Source organism: Papio anubis, chromosome 12 (assembly GCF_008728515.1).
Source record: "Papio anubis isolate 15944 chromosome 12, Panubis1.0, whole genome shotgun sequence".
NCBI classification, from domain to species: Eukaryota; Metazoa; Chordata; class Mammalia; order Primates; family Cercopithecidae; genus Papio; species Papio anubis.
Window position 1 is genome coordinate 52,510,856 of NC_044987.1, and position 15,458 is coordinate 52,526,313.

The 15,458-nt window shown below is 34.7% G+C and overlaps 1 long non-coding RNA gene across 2 annotated transcripts in view; it reads left to right on the forward strand.

Annotated features, from left to right (window-relative positions):
- The first annotated feature begins 230 nt into the window (after window positions 1–230).
- The window catches only part of LOC110741317, a 2,275,404-nt gene continuing 2,260,176 nt past the window's right edge, over window positions 231–15,458 (forward strand). For both annotated transcript variants that reach the window (XR_002517353.2, XR_004177644.1), the window contains exon 1: window positions 231–5,401. This is a non-coding gene — a long non-coding RNA (uncharacterized LOC110741317). The remainder of the gene's footprint in view (window positions 5,402–15,458) is intronic.

Sequence of the window (15,458 nt, forward strand, 5' to 3'; positions counted from 1 at the left end):
AAAAAATGAAGATTAAAAACTAAAACTGATGAGGCAAAGGATAGAAAAAAATAAATCAAATTAATAAATTAAAATTGTATTTCTTTAAGATCACATAGGATGTAAATCTAATTATGAAAAAGTAGGAAACACAAAAGTAGACTTAACTTTTGATAAGGAAGAATTGGAAAACAATAAGTGAACATACACATACATAAAAACACATTTGAAAACCTAGAAAATAGATTATTTCTTAGAAAAATACTATTTATTAAATTAACTGCAGTAGTGGTGAGGCATAAACAGATCAGTATTCAGAGGACAAACGCATAAAATTATCAAGGAACTACTCCTTAAAAAAACCACTAGGTTTCCACAGAGGAAAAAACAGTGTAGTTTTCACAGGAAAACCTTAAAAACATTTCAAGCCCAGATAATACAAATGCTACATAAATTATCTCAGAGCACAGAAAATAAGAGGAAACTTCCAGTTTCTTTTTATGATGCAGATATTGCATTGATACCCAAGTCTGATAACAATAACCTTAAGACATAGATGAATGTCCCTTAGAAATTTAAAAATCTCAAATAAATTATTAGCGGACACATTTGAACACGGTAAAAAACGTGTTAGGCAATTCTTGCATTGCTATGAAGAAATACTTGAGGCTCTGTAATTTATCTTAAAAAATGATATAATTTGGTTCACAGTTCCGCATGCCATACATTCATCAACATCTGTTCGACTCCTGGTAAGGACCTCAGAAAGCTCACGATCATAGCAGAATGCAAAAGGGAGCTAGCATATCACATAGCGAGAGCAGGAGTAAGCAGTAGAGGAAAAGTGCCATGCACCTTTAAACAACTTGCTCTCACATGAACTCACTCATCGCCAGGGGATAGCACTAAGCCATTCGTGAGGGATTCACCCCATGAGACAAACACCTCACGCCAGGCCCTACCTCCAACAGTGGGGATTACATTTCAACATGAGATTTGGAAGGGACAAATATCCAAACCATATGAGAAAATAGTGCGTTATAAATTATACCAAGAATGCAATGATTGTTTATTATATTGAAAATCTATTAATATAATTCACTGTAATTTACATGATATCCATATGGTTGATGGAAAAGGCTTCAACATAATTCAGCATAACAAGTAATAAATCATTCATATTATATATATAAATAATGCGCGCTCTCTCTCTCTATATATATATGTAAAGAGAGAGAGAGAGAGAGAGAGTCTTAATACCAGCCTTGTGCTAGAATGTAAAATCCTAAAAACACTCATGATTTAAAAATAAAACAAGCAATAAAAAAACTAAAAATATAAAAATTGAGAAAGAATAAATAGAATTAACTCAATTTACAGGTTGCATGATAGTATACCTGGAAAAGCTTTGGGAATCAATAATAAAAATCATCTCAAAAATGACTTCAATAAGGTAGTAGGGTACTATATTAACACCCAAAAATGGATAGCATTCCTATTCACAAATAAGAACCAATTAGGTAGTAAAATTGATAAAATAATTCCAGAGCAAAGCAACAAAAATATAAAACACTTATAAATAAAGTTAACAAAAACTATATTAAATGGAGAACACTATAAAACACCCCTGAACATCACACATGTAGACTTGGAGAAAGAGAAAGACATCCCTTCTTCATAGTTACGATGATTTTATATTATAAAGATTTAGGTCTTCCTAAGTGTACTTATAAATTTAATGTGACTTAACAAAAAAATTTTAATGAGAATTTTATAGAGCTAAACATCTTACAGTTTATATGAAAAAATAAACACATAAATTTACTGTAGAAATGCTGAAAAGAAAGAGCTATAAGGAATGATTAAACCTCATAGATATTAAAACACATTATAATATATTTATAAGAAAAACAGTGTAGTATTGGTGTTTGAATAGACAGACTGACTGATGCAATAAAATAGAAAGTCCAAAAATAGACCAACCATGTTTATAAATACAGTATATAATGAATCTCCATTTGAAATCACTGGGCAAAGATTGCATTTTTAATCATTGTTGGGACAACTGAAAAGTTATTTGGAACAATATATCTAATTAGATGTATTCCTCATACCATGTGCAAGAATAAGCTCCAAATTGATCATTATGTTTTGGGTAATCATCTAACCTGTTGCATGTATCAATAATGCATTTTTATTTCTGGGGAACATATAATGGTATATGTATATATATAATTTTTGTGTCTATCTTTATGTGGGACAACAGTCTGTAGGGATTTTTGTGTGTATGTGTTTCCTTTATCTGGTTTGGTGTCAGGGTAATTCTAACCTTACAAAATAGATTGGGGGTGTTCTACCCTCTTCTATTTTTCTGAAAGAGATTGTGTAGAATGGGCGTTGATTATTATTTTAACATTTGCAATCCATGAATCCTTTCTGATCAAGGAGAAAAAAACAGAGAGAGAGAAAGCCAGAAAGAAGAGAAAGCAAGAGAAAGAGAGGAGAGAGATGTCATAAAATGGAGGGATCTTCTTAACAATGGAATATGTAGTGTCCTATGGATGTGGAGAGAATTTGAGTTGGAAAATTATTATTTTGCAAGCATCATATTATCAATTAATTGTAAATATAATGGGAAACTATGATTCCAATTTCTGCCCTTTTCCACCACATTGTATTTCTTGATTTGAATTTGGTCTGATATTGCTAATGGAAGACTTTGATTTGAGGAAAGGAAATGTCATCTTAGATTTTCAGCTTTTTGTAGAGATAGGACATTATAGATGGGTGCATAAGTTATCCTCTGGCTTTTCAGATGGGTCACCTGTAGACTCTGAAATCATAGGTACAGATATTTGCATGACCTTAAAGTGGTTTTCTACAGGTCACTTAATAGTTAAAAGAGAAAAAAAGTATTTATATGGTGTAGAAATAAAAACAAGCATATGATTATGTTATCAGAATTTACAGAACCAATGAGTATAGATGGACTTTGTACGCCTTCATATATGAGAGTCTGAGAGAAACACAACAATTTTGCAGTATTCTGTCTGAAAATGCATAACCTGAATCCAGTCATTAAGAAACATGATACAAATGCAAAATTAGAAATGCTCATTAAAAAAGAGATAAATGCATTCTCAATGATGTCATTCAAAAATGTCAGAAAGTAAAAGACAAATTGTAATTCTCGTATTTTAAAGGAGACCAAAAATACATGACAACTACATACGATATTTTGGAAACGCTTCTAAAGAAAAAAGTGCTCTGAAGCCCATTATTGGTTTAAATGACCAATTGGAAAATGGACAATAAATTAAACTTATATCACTGTTAAATTTACTGATGTTTATAAAACTATTTGGTTATGTAGTGCAATACCTCCATTCTAATGAAATGTACACTGAAATAATTAGTAAAGGGGCATAATATATGCATATTATGTTCAAATAGCTCAAGTTTCTCCCTTTCACCCTATATATCAAATGATGAAGTAAATGGAGGAAATGTTACTTATAAATAAATCTGATTAAAGGGCATAGAAGGTATTTTTATTATTATTCTTGCAATTTTTTGTATGCTTGGAATGGTTTCCAGGTAAAAAGTTTTAAAAATGTAAATAGTTACCATAGTTCCCTCAGTTAATAAAAGAGAGCCATGGCAAGCTTGTTAGACATTAATTTTCCTCCTCTAAGCATTGTTACCCTAATGTGCAAAATGAAGATAATAATATTATCTACCTCATGATGCTGTTGTGAGGAGTAAAAATGTTAATACATGCAGGATGCCTAAAACAATCCTGCCTGGTAGTAAGCACTCTGTAAATGTTGGCTTCCAGTGTGTGCTTGTTTTGGTGGCAGTGGTGGTTATTACCATCATCACTATTATAGACAATGTTAAAGGACATGGTGATGGATCTCAGATTGACACCAAGTGTCTTGATTCCCATTTCTGCTCTTTCCCACTACATTGCGTTTCTGGGATTTGAGTTTGGTATAATATTGCGACCCTAATTTCAGAGAAAAAAATTTCATCTTAGTTTTCCAGGATTCCTTTTTCTTGTTTTTTATTTTATTTATTTATTTATTTATTTTTCAGAGAAAAAACATGGTAAGGGGGTGCATAAGTTCTTTTCTGGCTTTTCAGGTGGGTCAGCTCTAGACTTTGAAATCACAGATATTAACTGAGAGCTCAGCAATGAAACTTTTTAATATCATTTAGTGTATAGACCCTGAAGAGCTTCATTCATGTCTCATAGAGCGTTGCACATTCTTTATGGCAATTAAAAAAAATCTGTAATGTACAATTAACCTTTTATAGTTTACAAATCATTTTCATGTGTACTTTTAAATAAATGACTCATCATAGAAACACCTACAATTTTACTGATGAAAAAGTTAAAGAACAATAAATTTAAATGATTGGCTCAAGATTATGTACTTAATAATGGTAGTGTGTCTTATAAAGAAATTCATATAATTATTAGCACAGCACTCAGCACAGGGATTTCCTCATAATTTTCGTTGGATTAATGTTAAAGAAAACTGAGGTTGGATTCAAACATAGATTTTATCTGTGGTCCCAAACATTTCTGCTATGTATGGTGACATGAAATCCCTGGTTTTAGAAGCAGTTCATTAGCCTAACTCATCATAACTTGATTGTTATAAGTTCAAGTCTGCATCTGACAGGTCTCTGGAATAAATGTTTTGAATTGGCTTCTAGATAAGATTTCATCCTGCCTGGGAAAACAACTTGAAAAGTTTTAACTTAGGGGCTCATCAATTAGACTTTGTGTTCAAGACATCATGGCTTAAAGAGAAGAAAAAATCAATTCTAAATATAAAATGTTGAATAGAGATATCTTTTAAAAAAATTTCAGTGCTCATGGGGGAAGCACTTGTCTCTATCTGATGCTGATCCAATCTCTTTTATTTGATTGATTGTTGAATCTATTGATGAGTGAGCCGTTCAGCCAGATTCCCCAGCAGCAAGGTCAGCGGACTGTGATTCCTCAGCGGGGAGGCTGGGGTCTGTGTGGAGGAGACTCCTCTTGGCAGGAGCAGTTTGAGTATGCAGAACACATCGGCACAGCCTAGAGCTGGCAGTTAGTGTACGCGCGACACACACACACACACACACACACACACACACACACACACACACACACACCAGTGCTTTCCCCTCAAGTGCGGCAGCGTTAGCAACTGCAGTCCCAGCTTCCTCTGCTGAGGTACAAGCGGCCACTGCCTGATTTGTTGGAGGAGCGCTAGAGTCCAGTATCTGAGGGACCGGTAACACGCAGCTGTCATAGCTAGTGGCAGACAGCCCGCTTCTTCCCAGCTGCTTCGCCAGCCCTGGCAAGAGGGCATACTCTTCCAAAAGCCAGCCTGCCTGGTGAGGAGGTTGCTTCACACTGAAGGTAAGACTGCTTCCTAGTCGTTTTCTTTCCTAATGTGCCAGCTACCTCACAATCTACTTTCAGGTAGGCTCTTGCCATTTCTTGTTTTAGGCATGGGAAAACCTTCTCAATCACAGCGTTTACTTTAACTGAGAAAGTCTTTTTTTTTTTTTGCTAAAGAAGCAGAACAGTAAGGGCTTGATAGTTTAGCAGGATTCTTCTGATTAAAGAAGTTTTAGTGCAGACGGTAACTCTACTTCTCTCTCCCAACCCTTAGAAATATTCTGCAGATAATGAGACAGCCTCATTTTGTGATTCATAGGCAACTTCACATTTAGCATAAGCGTGCGCTTCTAACCTTTTCAGTTAGTTGACAATTGTTATGCAACTCAGCATGTGTAATTTAAAGACCTTTAAATGCTCTTCTTCTCCTGGGAAAAACATACCTCAGTCTTGTAAAATAAAAGCCAAGTGGTGGGAGCTATGGATTCAAACTCTTCTTTGGCATTTAACATTCGGTGATATAGACAGGAGTGAAAGTTGCTGAATCACAGAAGTTTAATATTCATGCAAATTGCTGTATTTGTCAAGGAAAGCTAGGAATCAAATGTCTTTTCATCTTTTAGAGTTCTTATACATATATGGATGACATGGATTTGAAGAGGGGAATTATTTGTTTGCTATAACTCACTCTGTTGTGGTGAGGTGGGCAAAGTGATTAATTGACAGAAATAATTAACTGGAGAGGATTTCTTCTACTAAAATGAGCTAAAATCTTGTTGTGAATTTAGAGGTTTCTTAGTTAACAGATCTGTATTTATAAAACTCCAAAGAAAACTGTAGCTTATTGATTTGAGTCTACTTGTTTTAGTGATACTAATCTGCATAAATTATCACCCCTAATATTCCTTGACTGTACATATTTTTTAGCCAATTTCAGAGTAAAAAAGTTAATAAAGAAAAATTTCAACAACTTAATGTCTTCACCCTTTAATATTCATTTTAATTGTTTCATATACATAATTTCACAAGAAGTTTTACGAGAGACTGATAACCATAATTTATCCAATTGAATTGAAATGATCATAAAGAAAATGCTGTTCAGAAGATGAGTCCCAAACACAAGTCAGGCTCGTGGTGCCTCTGGGTTATCGCAGAATATAGCACCAAGAGTGAAGTCTGTGGTAAGCAGAGAATCAGAAGACACAGTTTTTGTGACTGTTTTTACAAGCATCACTTTGTATGTGTAGTACACTTCTAAAAACATTAGTCTCTTTTCATTACTCTTCTGGGAAGTGCCTTTGAGCTATGGCATGGTGTTTTGATGGGGATGACCTCAGTTCTGATGGAGAAGCATGACACACAACTTTCGGGCAGATCTAGATGTATGCTTAAAAGAGAAGTTATCACCTGGGGTCAGGAATTTTCAAGCTCAAACATCCAGGTACTTTCTCTGATAACTCCAGGGACCTATCCTTTGAGTAAAAAGACCATACACACAGGTTGTCTGCTGCCTCTTTAGAAGGTAGTACAAAGAAAGAACAGTTACTTTCTTTACTTGTCATTAATATTTAATGCAAGTGATCACTCTGCAGCATCCAATAGGGACTTTCACTCTCTAACAAATATTTAATGTATATTGTCTAGTATTGCCTTTAGCTTCCATAGTATTTGTAGTTTCTATATTGAATATTCATAAAGTATTTTGAGAAAATAGATTCTCTAGTCTGCTACACAACAACAAACACACAAAGAGAGCACAACTTTACTTTTTGTTACTTCACACTTTAATTCACAGTCAAACTTGCCATAGACCTGCTTATATTACTCTCTCCATGGTGCTGTGGCAGCTGATGGCTCAGCTGATATTGCTCCTAGTAAAATAGAGAGATCAGAAGGAGTGAAGGAGACAGAGGACACATAATTCTTTTTTTCATGTTGGGTGGATGGTGTGCACTTGGAGTGAAATCTTGGAGAGAGAGAGAATACAGAGAATACTCTCTATTTGTTTATGTTTTGCCAAAGATGTCCAACTCAGCCAGCAACCTAAAAGATCCTAAGATGTAATCTTAACCAGGCCTGCTGTGGAAGTGAAATGTAATTTAATTAAGTTGTTGGGCGAGCTTTCTCCTTCTTGGTCTTCCTCACTCACCTTTCTCCCCAGGTGAACAGATTGTGAGGTAGGTTAAAGAGTTAGCCAATTACATGCACATTATAGATCACCATTCAAAGCCGTCTTTTCTGAGAGGGAATCAATTTCATTTTGCTTACAGCCAGAGGTGATGACTCTTCTGTCATTGTTCTGGCTCCTAGTCGCCAGCCTTCTTAGTCTTTACACAATTTTGTTCCTCCTACATCTGACAACCATTCCTGGGCATCTTGGTGAATTGGTATTTTGAGAATTTTATTAAAATAAAGGTAATGAATAAATATTATGGATTAAGCCAAAGAAGTGGGTTATCAACAATGTTCAGTGCTGTTAGGTCACATACCTTTCAGTTCTTACCAATCTATGGGGTAGGATTGATGGTGCCGTCCCAGGCATTTCTACATATGCATGGTGATGTTGCAGACCAATGCTTACCAACGCAAAAGCAAGGGAAGAAAAAAAAAAAGAAGAAGAAAACCTATAAGCTTTTGTGAAATGCAAACAGGTGCCGAATACTGAGGAAACCGTGTAGTTATATTCTTAAGGTGATTTTCCCCAAATTACCTTGGATTATACACTAGCTCTAACAATGGCACATTGCATGCACCCTTCAGGGCTGCGTTGAGTGATAGCTGTAAATTAGGATGAAGAGAAGAAAATGCTGCACAGTTTAAATATTGAGGAGAATTAGGATCCAGATGGTAAGGTTTTTTATAGCAATACATTGGATAATGTTACAAGCTTCTATGGCTACTGGCCTATTATATTTTCTCTAGTAAAATGCAGTTTACTAGAGAAAATATAATTGCTAAGAGCAATCTTGCTAATCTAGAAAAGCGAATTTCCTTTCCATATTACATTTTTCAACTTTGCTGGCTTATTTTCTTTTCCCCTTTTCCTTACTTTTTTTCCATTCTAATTCCAAACTCAATCAATATTATATAATGTGATTTATTGTTTTCTTTCAAGGTTGCTTTCTTTTCTCTCTCTCTCAGTACCTTCCTCCCCTGCAAATACCCGTCTCACATTATGAATGCATTTGAGAAGTCTGTGAAACATTTTGGACTTGGACACAGAATGGTTATTAGACAAGTCTCCATCTGGTTTTAAATGTCCCTAATCTAAAATCACCTCATTTATTCAGTCTCTGTAAGACAGTTCTCTTTTTTTCATTTAGACAGGATGTCGCTCTGTCTCCCAGGCTGCTGAGGAAATCTTAGCTGTAGTTCAGGTGTTTCCTTGTTCAGGACTTCAGGTCTGCTCTTAAAGAATTGCTTTTCTTCTTTCAACACCCTCTAGTGGGAATTTTATTATCTCTAGTCTCGGGGCCACAGTGGCATCTCTGCTCAGGCATTGGTATAGAAAGTGAGCCACCTGGTGGTGAAAAAGAGTAATTCTTATATTCTTAACAGCCTTTCAAGTTAACAGCAAGGAAGGACATTGCTAATTTTCTGTTACATTGCGAAGGGGTGTTTGATTTTAGTAAAATGTCCTTTAATGGTATATATATATTTTTCAAATCAATTGTTAGGTTACAAGCACAAATCCCTTCACTCTATACTTCATTTTCTAATTTGATATGACCTATCTCTTTCACCTCTTTTGTTTCTTGTATGCACACGTTGTGAGGAACACATTTATGTTGCTATGTATTTAATAATATTTGTACACATTTATATACATACTAAAGTATCAAGATAATTCAATGAAGAAAACACTTCAAAAAGAAAGCGATGAAATTACCTGTTTTCCACTGGGTATTAACACTGCATTTTGAATAGCTTAAATATAAACATAGTTTACTGTATTTGCATATTCATACTTAAAAAAATACAAAAATAATTAAAAAATAAAACAAATAAAATTATATGTGTATATGTCTTTGTTCTAAATCAAAATATAGATAATAGGCATCATTTCCTATATATTTTTAAGACTCTAATCTAGCTAACCAATTACCAAGGCTACAGTAGCCCTTGTCTTACTGTCCTTATTCTCTTTCCTTATACCTATCTTTATGTGTGGGGAGTCAGAACTGACATTAACATGTCTCTTGGCTGGAAACAACTCTTTGGAAGTACAGATGTTAACGGTCTTTGGGAACTGGAGTTCTCTAAGTATATATAGTAAGTGTAAAGGTACTGTGCAAATAAAGGACACAATTATTTCTGATGCATTTTTTTTTCCAGTTTAGAAGACTTGGGTGCAGATGGGGTAGATCCCATTAAACCAGAATTGGTTTTAATTAAATTTTACATGGATCAAATAGAAAGACAAAGCTGAGTGTGGTGGTTCAAACCTGTAATCCCAGAAATTTGGGAGCCTGAGGCAGGCAGATCACCTGAGGTCAGGAGTTTGAGACCAGCCTGGCCAATGTGGTGAAACCCCATATCCACTTAAAAAATAAAAATAAATAATCATTAAAAAAAAACTTAGCTGGACTCAGTGGCAGGCACCTATAACCCTAGCTACTCAGGAGACTGATGCAGGAGAATTGCTTGAACCTGGGAGGCAGAGGTTGCAGTGAACTGAGATCACGCCACTGCACTCCAGCCTGGGTGACAGAACGAGACTCTGCCTCAAAAGAAAAGAAAAAAAGACAAAGTTGAGATGTTAAATGGCAGACATTTCATTAATTCCTTAATTCACCTATTAATAATGGCACTATTTAGAGAAAATACTGCCTAGAATCACAGGTGCAGATTCACTCTCCAAGTTTTAAATTAGTTCCCTCTCTAGACAGCCTCATCTTATCCATGTTGTTCTTCAACTTCAAATTTATTTATTTGGGCAATCGTCCTGTGTAAACTAGTAATTCACTATGCATTCTTTAAAAAAATAAAAAGTTTTTGTTGTGAAATTATTGTTTACATATAAACTATAGCTTGAAGTATGATAGAAATTAATAATTTCTAGACTGGGTGTGGTGGTTCATGTCTGTAATCCCAGCACTTTGGGAGGCCCAGGCAGGAGCATCACTTGAGGCCAGGTGTTTGAGACCAGCTTGGCAACATAGTGAGACCTCCACTCTACAAAAAAATAAAAATAAATGTAATTAGCCAGGAGTGGTGTCACAGGCATGTAGTCCTAGCTAGTCAGCAGACCACGGCAGGAAGGATCACTGTGCCCAAGGGTTTGAGGTTGCAGTGAGCTGTGATGGTGCCACTAGGTGAGAAAGCAAGACCTGGTCTCTGAAAACATAAACAAACAAATAATTAAATACGTAATATTAATTCCTGATTTAACCTCAGGAAACTATTATGTAATATTCCACTTGTTTGAGATTTAAATAGTGAAAAAAAGCTCAAATGTCTTGTTCTGTTTGTTGTCATTAGAGTGGAATCAGGTATAAGAAAACCATTCTACTGGCTATGCAAGAGCCAGCTCCATGTCATTGTGAGGAAAGGTAAAGAGAATAATAAAATAAGTTTTAATATATCAAGTAATATCCTTGAATATTCAAACATTTAGAAAATTACCACTACAATAGTAGATGCTTTTCAAAATTATTAAAATGTCTATGAATTTTTAATTGAAATTTTACCTATGTATGTCAGTGATGGGAAGTACAATCTTGACTTGGAATTTAGTTTGACTTTCACAAGCCAGTGTCTCCTTCCTTGCAAGTCTCTAAGCTACAACTTGGTGAGATGGGTTTGCTACATGCACACAGATATGTAATCATTTTAATACACTACAAGTTGATGGCCAGAAAGCAAGAAAATTATTCAATCATAAAAAGTAGAGGGGAAAGGAATCAAAAGTTCTTTATTTCACATGAGTTTAGGATATGAAGCATTGCAAGAAAAGCAACTTCTCCCGGCTCATCACTTTTCCTCTTCCTCTTTCTTCTCCTCTCCTCCTTCCCCTTTTCTCTTTTTTTTTCTTTTTGTTCCCCCTACCAATTCAGTATACTTATTTAACCTCCTCATTTTCCATTTAAGGTTCTAAAAATTCTCAGTCAACATTCACTCTGAATTGTGATGCATTCAGTAGTTAATTATTTTCCACAATGTCCTTTAAATGTATGTAAATTAGACTTTTGATGAACTGGAATGTTTTACAGATTCTCTGCATAAATCACACAAGGTTAAAAAAAAAATCAACCTGTTTAAGGAGCAGAATATTTTTGGACGTTCATCATTTGCTACAGTGACTGAGGACATCTCAGTGCTGCTGGCTTCAAGTATATTCCTACAGGGACAGCCTGCATACTTTTCAGAAAGACATATTTCTAAGTTTATTTCTAGCTTTAAAGAAAGAATATCTGCCTAGTAATGTGTCGATTGAAGCTGTAAATGGGCATGGGTAGCAATATGAAGTCTTCTGTTTTCTAGGCTCATTTTGCAAAGTAATGTTAATTTATGAATTGATTTATGCATGTGCTTTTATAATGATATTTATTACTATCATCATTATTTAAATAGAAGCAATAATTTGGAAAACTATCCCACTCTTTTTTTCTGTACAATATTACAAAATAGAGCATTCTTGAAGTGATTATAAATTGTCTTACTGAATACTCAGGTAATTGGATAGTGTTCACTCATTCTAAATAATGTGTCATTTAGAACAACTCAAAAGGCTTTCTTTTATTTAGACTAAATCTTACATTCTGTAGCAATAAAGATTTGATTGGCATATGTTTTATATATTATCTTTTCACACACCCAGCTACAGTTGTTACAGGAAAGGGTCCCTATCCAGACCCCAAGAGAAGGTTCTTGTATCTCGCGCAAGAAAGAATTGAAGGCAAGTCCACAGTGCAAGGTGAAAGCAAGTTTACTAGGAAAATAAAGGAATAAAAAATGGCTAGTTCATAGAGCAGCTCTGAGGGCGGCTGTTTGCCCATTTTTATGTTTATTTCTTGATGATAAGCTAAACAAGAGGTGGATATTCATGTCTCCCCTTTTTAGACCATATAGGGTAACTTCCTGCAGTTGCCATGACATTTGTAAACTATCATGGCACTGATGGGAGTCCAGCAGTGAGGACCACCAGCAGTCACTCTTGTCACTATTTTGGTTTTGGTGGATTTTGGCTGACTCCTTTACTGAAACCTGTTTTATCAGCAAGGTCTTTATGACCTGTATTTTGTGCTGACCTCCTGTCACATCCTGTGACTTAGAATTCCTTAACTCTCTGGGAATGCAGCCCAGTAGGTTTCAGCCTCATTTTACCCAGCTCCTATTTAAGATGGAGTTGCTTTGGTTCAAATGCCACTGACATTTCTCCCCTCCCTTTTATAAGAGAACCCTTAATTCTAAGGGTTGCAGAGGGATGAAAAGCCGTCTTTTGTAACTTCTTCGGGCTGAATAGGGGTGATGATATTTCTGTCTAAGTATGAGGGTCTTTTGCATTCAGGATAGAAAGCTCAATCAGAAAGCATAAGTATGGTAAGGTCCATTTATAACTCTTGAGTTTTGACAAAAGATGATATTTGGAAGATGAATAAGTGTATAATTTAAGAAAACACTCAGCAAGCTTGTCCTGTATTCCTACACAAAGAGTATAACAGCAATATATTCCACAAGAGTAAAGCAAAATAGGTAAAGTTATTCCAAGTAAACTAAATTAGAAAGCTTTTCATAAACTGAGCAACTGTTGGAACTAAGCTGATATGGGGTTGTTAGCTGATTGTAATGTGCCTAGAATTAGAATACTGATTTAGATATTTATATTACCCATCCCTCTTGTTCTGAGCAGCAGTCAGAGATCACTGGTTGATTCACAGGAATAAGTAGGGTTAGCCTAAATTGCAGAAACAAACTTAAAAACCACTGATGAGACTAGAATTTAATAACAAGTGTACCATAGCTTTTGAAGCATAATATTTCTTTTTCCAGTTTCCCATTTTTACTAAAATAATGGTAAGATTGATTTGCTTTACTATACTTGGCCTGATTATTTGTATAAAGTGCAACAAGAATGACTATTTTTCATATAGGCTCTTTTTAAATTGGCTTTCCCAAAACTCTGTTCCATAGAGGGAATTTTAGATACAACTTTTTAAAAGCTGAGTCCAGCCCTGGGTTTGTACCCTTAAATACCTATGAGTTGGGTAAATTTCTTTCCTCTTGAGGTCCCAGAACTTGCAGCTTCTGGACCTGTTAGAAAGTGACATTCTTTACTTACCACAGGTCAGAAACCCTGAACAAGGACTGTTGTAGGCAAGATATAAGACCAGTTCCCCTAAGGGCTTTTCTTTGCTCTACAAGTCAGGTTTGATTCCTTAAAGGAAAGCACAATATTCCAGTCAAAGCCTTGTTAAAATAACCAATTTCTCCAATTGTGTATTGTTACAAAAGAAAACAGATTCTTATTGCACTTATGCAAATAACTATATTGCCATAAGTTAAGAATACTCACAACTAGTTTCCAAATTCTGAAGAAAACAGGTAGAGAGAAATAAATATGCTCTAAATTTTGTTCACAGGAGTACACTTAACTTTTTAAAGCTGTAAATAGCTCGAAAGAATAGTTTACTTGACTCTGAAAAATAAAACAAAGGAATAGAAACATTTTAAACAAAGTTAAAAAGATTAGATTTTTTCAGTTTAGTCCATGCAGGTTAACTTTTGTTTCAGGGTTATGAACATTTCAGTTCTTTATGAGAGTTTTGAAAGTTTTTCCCTCTATTCTGATGTCACAATTTCCAAAGTTATCAGAAAACTTGCATTTAAGAACTCCTGCTAGAGTTCTATAATTGATTTTAAACCACCTCCTAAAGAGGATTAAAACAAGACAACAATTGTCTGTGGATGATAAAAAGTTTTAGGACAGCCACTATTAAAGCTACAATTAATAAGGAAATTTCGTTACTTATGTGGCACACAAAATTTTACATAACAATTATAATTATTAATAACATATGCTAAGTTATATAGAATTATAGGAGTTGCCCATAACTTTGGAACATATAACAATAACACATTTATATAAATATAGCCCAAAGCACAATACCATTTCACATTTTATAATGCTTCCAGTATGTTTTTTATACCAAATAAGCCACATTTTACTTTTACATTAATGTATTATTAATGTTAGACCCAAATTTTAATAAAACCTTATAGACATATTTACCCAATTTTAATGTTTAACCATAAGGTAAGATTCTTACAAGGTTTTTATAGCCCTTTACTTTTTTTGCGTGTGAAACAGCAGATTAGTGCTTTAAGAAACACCTGTTGTGCTTTAATTCCAATATTTATGGAAAAACTGATTAACACCCCTTTAAATTTAGCCAGTGTCCACACACAGAATTTATTTTACAATTAATTTTTTATAAACCTTCCACAAGTGTTTAAACCTTTAGCTTTATTCCATTTAACTTAAAACAAGTTTTTAACCCTTTAGCCAAAAAAATTATATTCTCATGCCTTCTTACAATCTTTTACCAAAAGCACATTCTACTTTCCCTATACACCTTACATGTAAAACTGTTTCTTTAATAATCTTAATTACATGTTGCAATGTTAACTTTTAGTGACTTTTATTTTTAGTGAAAACCTTCGTAAGGGGTTTTAATTGTGTACTAGGTGTGGGGCCTAGCCTAGGACACATCAGGCAGAAATGCCGATAAGGGCTGACACTCCAGCATAGCTAGGGGCATGGCTAACTTCACGTGTCCCCAGGCCTTACCTTACTTAAGCTGGCAAGTTGTACAGTAAGCATCATAGTGGTGTTTTATGAAGCATTTAGGAGGCCTAACAACCTTCAAATTGTACATTTCTTACATAAATTCCCTTTCACAAATCCTTTCATGACTTACACAGATCATCTGAGACATTTTTGGCTTTTTGACTTGCCCTAAAAATTCCGCCTTTTAAACAAGCAGTCATTTTATTTCAAGACAAGTATTTGCCATACAAGATTCTTTCTTAGATAAAATCTTTCTTTATAATTTTCTTTATATAGCTAGAGGGC